At 34.5% G+C, this 8,374-nt stretch overlaps 1 long non-coding RNA gene across 1 annotated transcript; it reads right to left on the bottom strand.

Moving 5' to 3' along the window:
* Positions 1-282: 282 nt before the first annotated feature.
* Positions 283-8,336, bottom strand: LOC140748364 (uncharacterized). Its single transcript, XR_012102946.1, has 2 exons — positions 8,103-8,336; positions 283-730 (listed from the first exon to the last, which is right to left on the bottom strand). It is a non-coding gene; the product is annotated as an uncharacterized LOC140748364 (long non-coding RNA).
* Positions 8,337-8,374: the final 38 nt, after the last annotated feature.

The raw sequence follows: 8,374 nt of genomic DNA, 5'->3' as shown, positions 1-8,374 counted from the left end.
TAAACTCGGCATACTCAATAAATGTTTTAATTAATCTCTACATCTACCAGTACTAATATTTGCAGTAACTATAGGTGATTTTAAATAAGTGTAATTGTCAAAAATTATTTCTAAATTAAATTAAACAAATGTATTAATTTTGTAAAGGCGGCATTAAATATTGTCACATTTCTTGTCTTAGTTCTCTACCGGATTGGAACATATTTAATGACTAAATGCAATGGTTATTTCATACCTAACAACAGAACTATGAATGGTATCGTGTAAAATAAAGAACTTGACTTCTTAAAAAACTTTATTACAAACCTCTCTTAGTTCTTAACAACGATAACATTACATATTGAGATTACTTGCACTAACCACTGTTGTAAGGTACACATTCTCATTGAAGTTACTATGCCGTTCATTAGTTGTCTTTCTCGTATTAAATTTACATTTTTATTTTAGTTTTTTAATTAAATTGGAATGCCCAGCACTGGATTTGTTCTCGGGTTTCAGTTACAAACATATTAAATGTTTCTCCACGACGGTTCCATTTAGATTTTTTCGGTTTCCTTGAGTGTTATTGCAGCTGTCATGCTTTTCTCTTGAGATATCACTGGGTAATGCATAGCTTAGCTTAATATTAACTTAGCTACTAGTATTACGGTTTCTTAAAATTAACGTTTTTTATAGCGTTTTAACTCCACCTCTTCCATTGGTCTCTCGTGTTGACTTATCCCGACGGCATCTGGAATAAAAAAAATGTGTTGTAAAAATAGAGCTGTCTTGATTTTTGTATTCGTTTTGTTCACTATTCTGTAATATAGTGTACGTGATATTGGTCATTTCTTTTGTCTCCTCTGTGGTGGTTACATCGGTATGGACGACAGGGACCTTAAGAGGTTTACAATACAAAGATTTATCGAGAAGCCCCGATTGGCGGTGAATGCGCGGTGATTAATTTGACATAATGAATGATTATCGTACTGAATTTAGTCTGCAACGTTTATTTAGTCATTCATCATCTTCAAGCTAGTTAAATTTAGTCTGTCAATATGCCGAACTATGTGAATTGAGATCCAGAGGTCTAAAGGATCTTAGATAGATGACACTAGCGAAACTTTGTTTAAAAATGAGTTTAATATTGCATCTATAGTGTCTGACATTTTTAAGCGTGAAACATGAACTTTCGAAGACGTGATACTAATGTACGTACGAGTATCTACACCACATCTATACCCATTATACACAACATTCTGATAATGTGAAAATATTTTCATTTTTAACGGTGGACGTAATGTGTGGGCCTCCCACATACGTTTACAATGTGACCTGCAATATTATTTTGCCAACGCGAAAATAGATATTTCTGAAAGTAAAAGACAATTGCACGATTGCATGTTGTTGTTAAACAGTACATTATAATACGGTCTATATATTGTTGATGGATTGTAAGGTACTGATGATGGACAAGCGGATAGAGACGATGAAAAGGTTGGTCAAAAATAGGGGAGGGTATGTTTTCTTAGTCATCTATTGGCAAAAACACAGAATTGTTTCGTCAAAGTTTATTCATCTCACTGTCCGTAAAGGAATGAATTTATCTACTAACGTTGGTGGGTGGGAGACAACCACCATGCCCTCTTGATCTTTAAAAGTTTGCATACACGCTAAAACTACTAAATGTGCCTGGTTATAGAGATCCTGTCACAGAGCTCTAGCATCGGCTTCATCAAGAAAAGTGTATAAAAAAAAGATTTCGTAATATTTTTAAGGCAATTGCAATTATCCCGGCGTTGTATGATATATACCACTTATTATTTGATAAAAAAAAAAAAAACAAATTAAAAAAAGTAAACATAAACAAAATTGGCGAATAGATTACAATAATAAATTAACGAAAGCCATTGACAAATTAACCAAAGTCTCACCAAAGGCGCACATTTGTTTACTGTTTTCGTCGCCGCAACGTGACATAAACAATGCTCTGTTGTCTCTGGCTGTGCCAAGATATTCGAGAAACGCTAAACGGTCATCTATCTTAAACTGACTAATGTTATTCACCCGATTAATGGAGACTTTCAACTGATTACATGAGATTAATATTAACACTTCTTATATGTACCAATTAAGAAATATTTGTAATAGAAAAAAATGTTTCTTATAATATACCACCCACACCCACTCATTGTATTATGGATTTTGTGCTATAGGTGAAAATCGATACAACATTTCACTTGGAAAGAAATCACGAGCACATTAAATTCTAATAAACACGTAATACGCAGGATCACAGATCTGAGAAGGAGACATGAATTTAGTACGTGTGTTATGCGAGAAAACAGAAATATGTTGGATCATAAAACTGAGCGAAATAATGTTACAGATCTTTCGAGTACACCCAGATACCGTCGTCTCAAAATAAACAGAAAAAATTAATATCACTTTTAGAATGTCGCTATAACGTGTTATTTATGTGTGAGATTCGGACTAGTCCCAACTATTTACGTATCTGAATGACGAGCATCATTCGAATATGACGTTCAAGCAAATATTAGAATGTATCTCACTGATACGATGTGTTAGATACGTCTAAATTTAATGCGAACATTTTTACGTGGTCGGTTCGGATTACAAAGAAAATGTTTGAAGCAAAGCGTTTTAATTGAACGAATGTATTCACAATACTATAAATCTCTCGACGCACGATCATTGTTATTTATGTTGTCCGGTTGTCGGTATAAATTTGTATGTAATGTTAGAAAGAAAATAAGTGAGTAAGGAAGAAATACTTGTACAAGATTATTAGAAAAGGCAACCTGAAATTAACCCCAGAATTACTTTGATGCGCCTAAAAGAGAAACAGGTGAAAGTGAAAATTGAACAAGCGTGCTCACACCCATACCTGAACTACAGGATGAAATCGATTGGTAATAAGAATCTCTATATTTTATTTAAGTGATTATGGGTAATTTTAGACGTTTTTTAATGTTGAAATTCAATTGACATTTCATAAAATTTTCATCATCAAAGTCTATGAAGATAACTGTTTTGCATTTATTTTGATGGGAGAATGGATTATAATATCGTCGTATTAATTAAATTAAAATTCTATTTCTTATTAGAAATTTCTCACGTGAATTTAGAACCTACATAAGAAATGATTTTACATTGAGTCATCATCAGATTATGTTAAACGTAATTACTTATAATTTTATTATGTCGTACAAATCCGCGAATGATATACATCCGCCACTTAGACGAAATAATTAACTTTTGTGAAGTGGTCACTTGAAAAACATCGCGTTCTCTGATTTAAGTGCAGGGTATATTTAGATGACATGAAACGCACAAATATTTTCCAAGTAGTCTTTGCTATTTTCAGCGTAGTTTCTTAACATAGAAATAGCACGGAAACTGGACAGTCTGAAAGGAAACTATAAATAAAAGAATGTTTACTGTTTTCAAAGTTTTTAAAATATATGTCTCGAGATAATTTAGCAAAGGATTGAATGACAAAAGTAAATAATAAACTTTTAAGATAACCTGTGTTTTCTGAACCCGGGAAGGTTTTAGTGCGCAACACTATTAATTGTATTAAACAGAAATCACACCAAAGTATTCATCAATTAAGTTCTTCCAAGATTCGACTTACAATTGTGCAATTTTCTCATAACGATATGCTAATTGAAAATAACTTTCGTTGAGCTGTTTATTTAACGTAGGATACAGTTTGCTGACGGCACTTCAATAACAAACTCTATACCTCATATATCAGCGGTAGAGCGGCACAAAGGCGGCTGGAAATGTCCACTTGTCATATATTTCAGACAAATTCACGACAATCTGTCGAAGTCGCCGACATCTCCGCATGATTTATGGCAAAAGGTGCTACGAATTTTTCATTTTAAAATTAACCACAAATAATTGATGCGCCTTCGTGTGAGACTTCTAAATATCTAGATGATTTTTCAAACGAATTCTTTGATCATACGAAAATACTTTTAAGCCGGCGAAGTGGTGACTAATATTTTCCAAAGAATCACGGCATTATTACATTTTGTGAAATCAGCTAGATTAAAAGAAGTTCCACTATAAAGAAGCAATAGACTGCCCAAGGGAGGAAAAACTGACTTTCAAGAGTTATAACTAATTGGTAGTAAGTCGAGCTGAAATATATGGCAACTGTCAATCAATCCAAGATGATAAAGTTTGAAGCGGGATGAAAGTTTTGACATAAAATCTTTACAGTATTCCCTCGATAAGCAACCCTAGGTATATATTAAGTTTTTAGGTCAACCTGTCGGACGCTATCTTACTTACTGGATGCAACTGAAAAAATAGGGAACAAGGCAATCAAGACACTGGAAAATGCCGATAGAACGAAACGATTTCAACATACGACATTGAAAATAAGATAAACAAGCTTCGCTACAAATCGAGTGAGTACCGTTACAAGTTCAGAATGGTTCCCTTCAAACAAAAAGTGTTTAGTCTGTTCAGGAAATGTTGATTTTTGTTGCCTTCCGTTAACATTACAACTTCATGACATGTTTACTGCCGGTGTATGCGTTTTGATCCTCAGCAACCTGGACGCTTGGCAAATGTACAATTTCTTTAAAAAATACTAGAGATATTCTTATTTCATGGCGCAGCTTCATATTTTATGGTCGTTGAGTTTTCAGTTCAATTATGTTGGTAATTTTAGATGGCGGATCGTTATTTCGAGCGGCGGATCGGAGCAGTGCAGGCGCCGGCGCAAGATTATAGATGTTTCCGCTACTCTAGTTTAGACAATGTTGCATCTGTGAAGATTTGAAATTTTGTTTACGTTAATTAACTATGTTATTATCTCTATGAAACTCTAGACACTTGTTATAAAGTAATTTTGGAACACGTTTTAAAATTATTCTATTTAGAACCGCATGGCATCTATTAATTGAGGTAGCTGAACTTTATTTATTAAATACGGTATATTTTGTTACTTTAAAAACGAAATGGAATGTTCAAACTGTTGTTGAAACTGTATCTTCTGATTCACGATGTTATTTCAATCTAAACATTTTATTGGCTTTTATTCCTGCTCGATTATATTTATAGTTGCAACTGGAATTTATTTATTCATTGGTTAGATAGATGTTTTTAGAAAAAAATGTTTATGTCATGGTGTACGGTAGTGGTGTTTACAGCCTACGTTAATATATTACTTTCTGTATCGGGATCTATAAATGATGTACTGTCCTGTCTATAAGCCGTCGTAAGATAAAATATAAATTAGTTTTTAATGGACTGTTATTGTTGGCATTAGATGCTGCACTGGTTTCATCAGAAAAGTTAGTAAATGTAGGTAGGTAGGTACCATGTGTAAGTAATTAAAGAAGACTTCATATAATACTTTGTGACACCGAAAAATGATAACTAATATCACTTGAAAAGACCACTAGTTAAGCAGCACACTGAATAGGAACACCTTGAGCACCTCAGAACATTCCGGAGTAGAGTAACCAGAGGCTGGCGAGGAGTAGCACGAGGATCATGTAGGTGGCGATGAGGTTAGTGGTCTCGTGGTTCGGCATCTTGATGAGGTTCGCAACGCGTTCACTGGACAAGAGGCTCCAGAAAACTGAGGGCATACGCAAATTGTCGCCGCCCGGTCCATCGCCTACGCCAAGCCACGCCTCTATCTCACGCCAAATATTATCCACATTTAATGCGGGGACAATAATAGATACATCGCTCCGTTGACAGGTGTCATAGTTCTGGAATCCCGTGCCGATTGATTCCTCCAGTGAATCGACAGGACAACAATTAAACAATATGAACTAATTAAATCTTTGATGCTCAATCATAAATTACCTATTTTGGTCATCTATGTGCGAAGTGGAAATTATAAATTCGTTGAATTAATTTGCCTTAGAGTGGACAAAGTGTTAATAATAGAAAATGATAATCAGTTAAAAAAACCTGACGAAGACGCTGAAATAACTTTCTAAAAAATAATTAAGTCTTCTCCACTCTTGAATCACGATGTCAATAATAGGTACATGAAATAATTATTGTATGTTTCACCGGAAACATAAAATATTTGTGAAATCATCCCTATTTGTGAAAATTTGAATTTGTCGAATTCTTGGGGGCACTTCTGTGCCCGGAGATTTATTAATATGTTTTATACGAGTTTAAAAAAAATGTCTAATTTAAAAAAAATGTTAATGCGAATCATTTAATAATACTTACAGTAAAATATATTTATAGAGAGTTAGAAGTATAACATGCGGCGTGCAAAATTAATTGCGCGAACTCTACTCACGTTTTTATAAATTGTAACATGTGTCAATAACGCTAAATAGGGTTAAGTTTATTTATTCCTATGAAATCTTGGAAAGATGTTGAAATACTTCGACGAACCATAAAATAAAATAATTAAAAAGTAAACCATATATGACAAAGATAACGACGCGCGGCCTCCTATAGAGCAAATCGTAATTGCGGTCTTTTTCGGAACAAATCTAACAATTCTAAACAACCCTTCACATCACAACACTCACTTAACTTACACTCGGGAAGTGGTCGCACTAGAAGACAGCCGAGTACAGTAGCCACAGGAAGAAGAGTAGGATCACGAGGATCATGTAAGTGGCGGCCAGGTTGACGGTCTCCGCGTTGATCGGCATGGCTGCGGTGTGGCGGAGGCAGAACTGATCGAGGATCCTCAAACCGCCTGGGTGATCACGTCAACACACAGGGCCAGACTCGGCGTTAAAGGATGCCTTCACAATTTTTTAAACTTTTTGTTCCCAATCAAAAAAGGAAATTAAAGATTTTTTTTGAAGGCTTGAAAGGCAGGTTCAGAATGGTTTTGAGATAATAATATGTTGCATGAAAACTGCTCTTGTTTAAAATTAACCATTTACGGGGTGTTTGGTTTTAGTTTTTTTTTTACTTTGATTAAATAAATAGTTTTTGGCTTTCTAAGGATGAAAACGTCTGGAATTGATATAACTGCTCTCGATACAACAATATTTCCTTTCAGCCTCTTTCGAGTATACATTTTAATTAATAGTCCTTTTCATTATTGGTGGGGTCACCAGGTTTGTATACCCAACCTTACTGTCCGGATGAAGTTTACGGTCCCCACTCCACAGGAAATCTTAGTATGGGACTATGAGGGAAAGCAAACATTTATTTATATATAATGTCTGCAAGCTGTAATTTTTTATTTAATCTACGTACGTTTAAACATTCGTACTTAAAATGTTCATTAAAAATCGTGTCAATATTGATCGAACCGTAGGGAAGTATGCCTGAACGAATAAACTCAATCGTCTGTTTTATTATTTGATATAGGATTACCATCTTACTTCCCATTGCATGTCATTCCTATTAACTTTGGGACGCCTGGAGCTACTGGAGAAAGATACAATTTATTGATAAACGCGAAACAAGGTTTTACAACTGCCGCCCGATGATACCAACCAGGACCAATGCCTTAACGTGCCTTTCGGAAGCACGAAACCGCACATAAAATTTAGTTACCATCCAAATTAGGACCGCGCCTGACGTTTCTTAATTATGTAAATCTTTTATTTTCGACATAGGACACAAAACTATGAGTGCTGCTTTTTAAATATTATACAAACAATAATTAATGTATTTTTGCTTCAGATTCAATACAAATAATATTATAATCTTGCATCTTGCTCCTCTTAGCTTCAATAATAAAATACTTTTAAAAAGCGGTATTCGTGAAAAAACAACATGACAAACTGACTGCAAGAAAAATTTGTTCTAAATCCGAAACGGACGAGTTACACGCATTGTAATAAATTACAATTCTTCAAGCATTTCCAAGCCGGCGTGGATAGCTGGATTAAAATATTATTGTCATGCTCGCTTTAGTGATGCAGTAATAATTCTATGAAACGTCGGACAAATGGCTTCCGTTGCAAGCTTATGAATTATTCGTATTTACTATTGTGAAAAATAATTTAAGATTATTTGATTAGCCGCTTCCTCTAATTTAAAATGGATGCAAATATACAAGTACTTGATAAATGAATTATGATTGTGAGTATACAAGAAAATACGTTTAAAAATACATTGGATAATATATAACTTACGATTTTTAAAAGGCAGAATACAACGCCCACAAGGAGACCAGAAGAAGCAGGAGGATGCAGTAGGTTGCCACCAAATTGGTACCTTCCGACGAGTTCAACATCTTGAACTTCCCTCTAACGCGTTTCAGTCACTACTGAGTGGAACTTTGAGGAACAAAGCTGAAATAATTATAACGAAACAAACAAAAATCTATTTTTCGTTTTGGCGACGCGTCAGGATTAATTGCATGTCAACCCGGAATCTGTGACGGGTTTGTCCCGCTATATTTTTT

Source organism: Epargyreus clarus, unplaced genomic scaffold (assembly GCF_041222505.1).
Source record: "Epargyreus clarus isolate Ecla_fem2 unplaced genomic scaffold, WU_Ecla_fem_2.2 ptg000015l, whole genome shotgun sequence".
NCBI lineage: Eukaryota > Metazoa > Arthropoda > Insecta > Lepidoptera > Hesperiidae > Epargyreus > Epargyreus clarus.
This window is presented reverse-complemented; position numbering and strand designations above follow the sequence as displayed.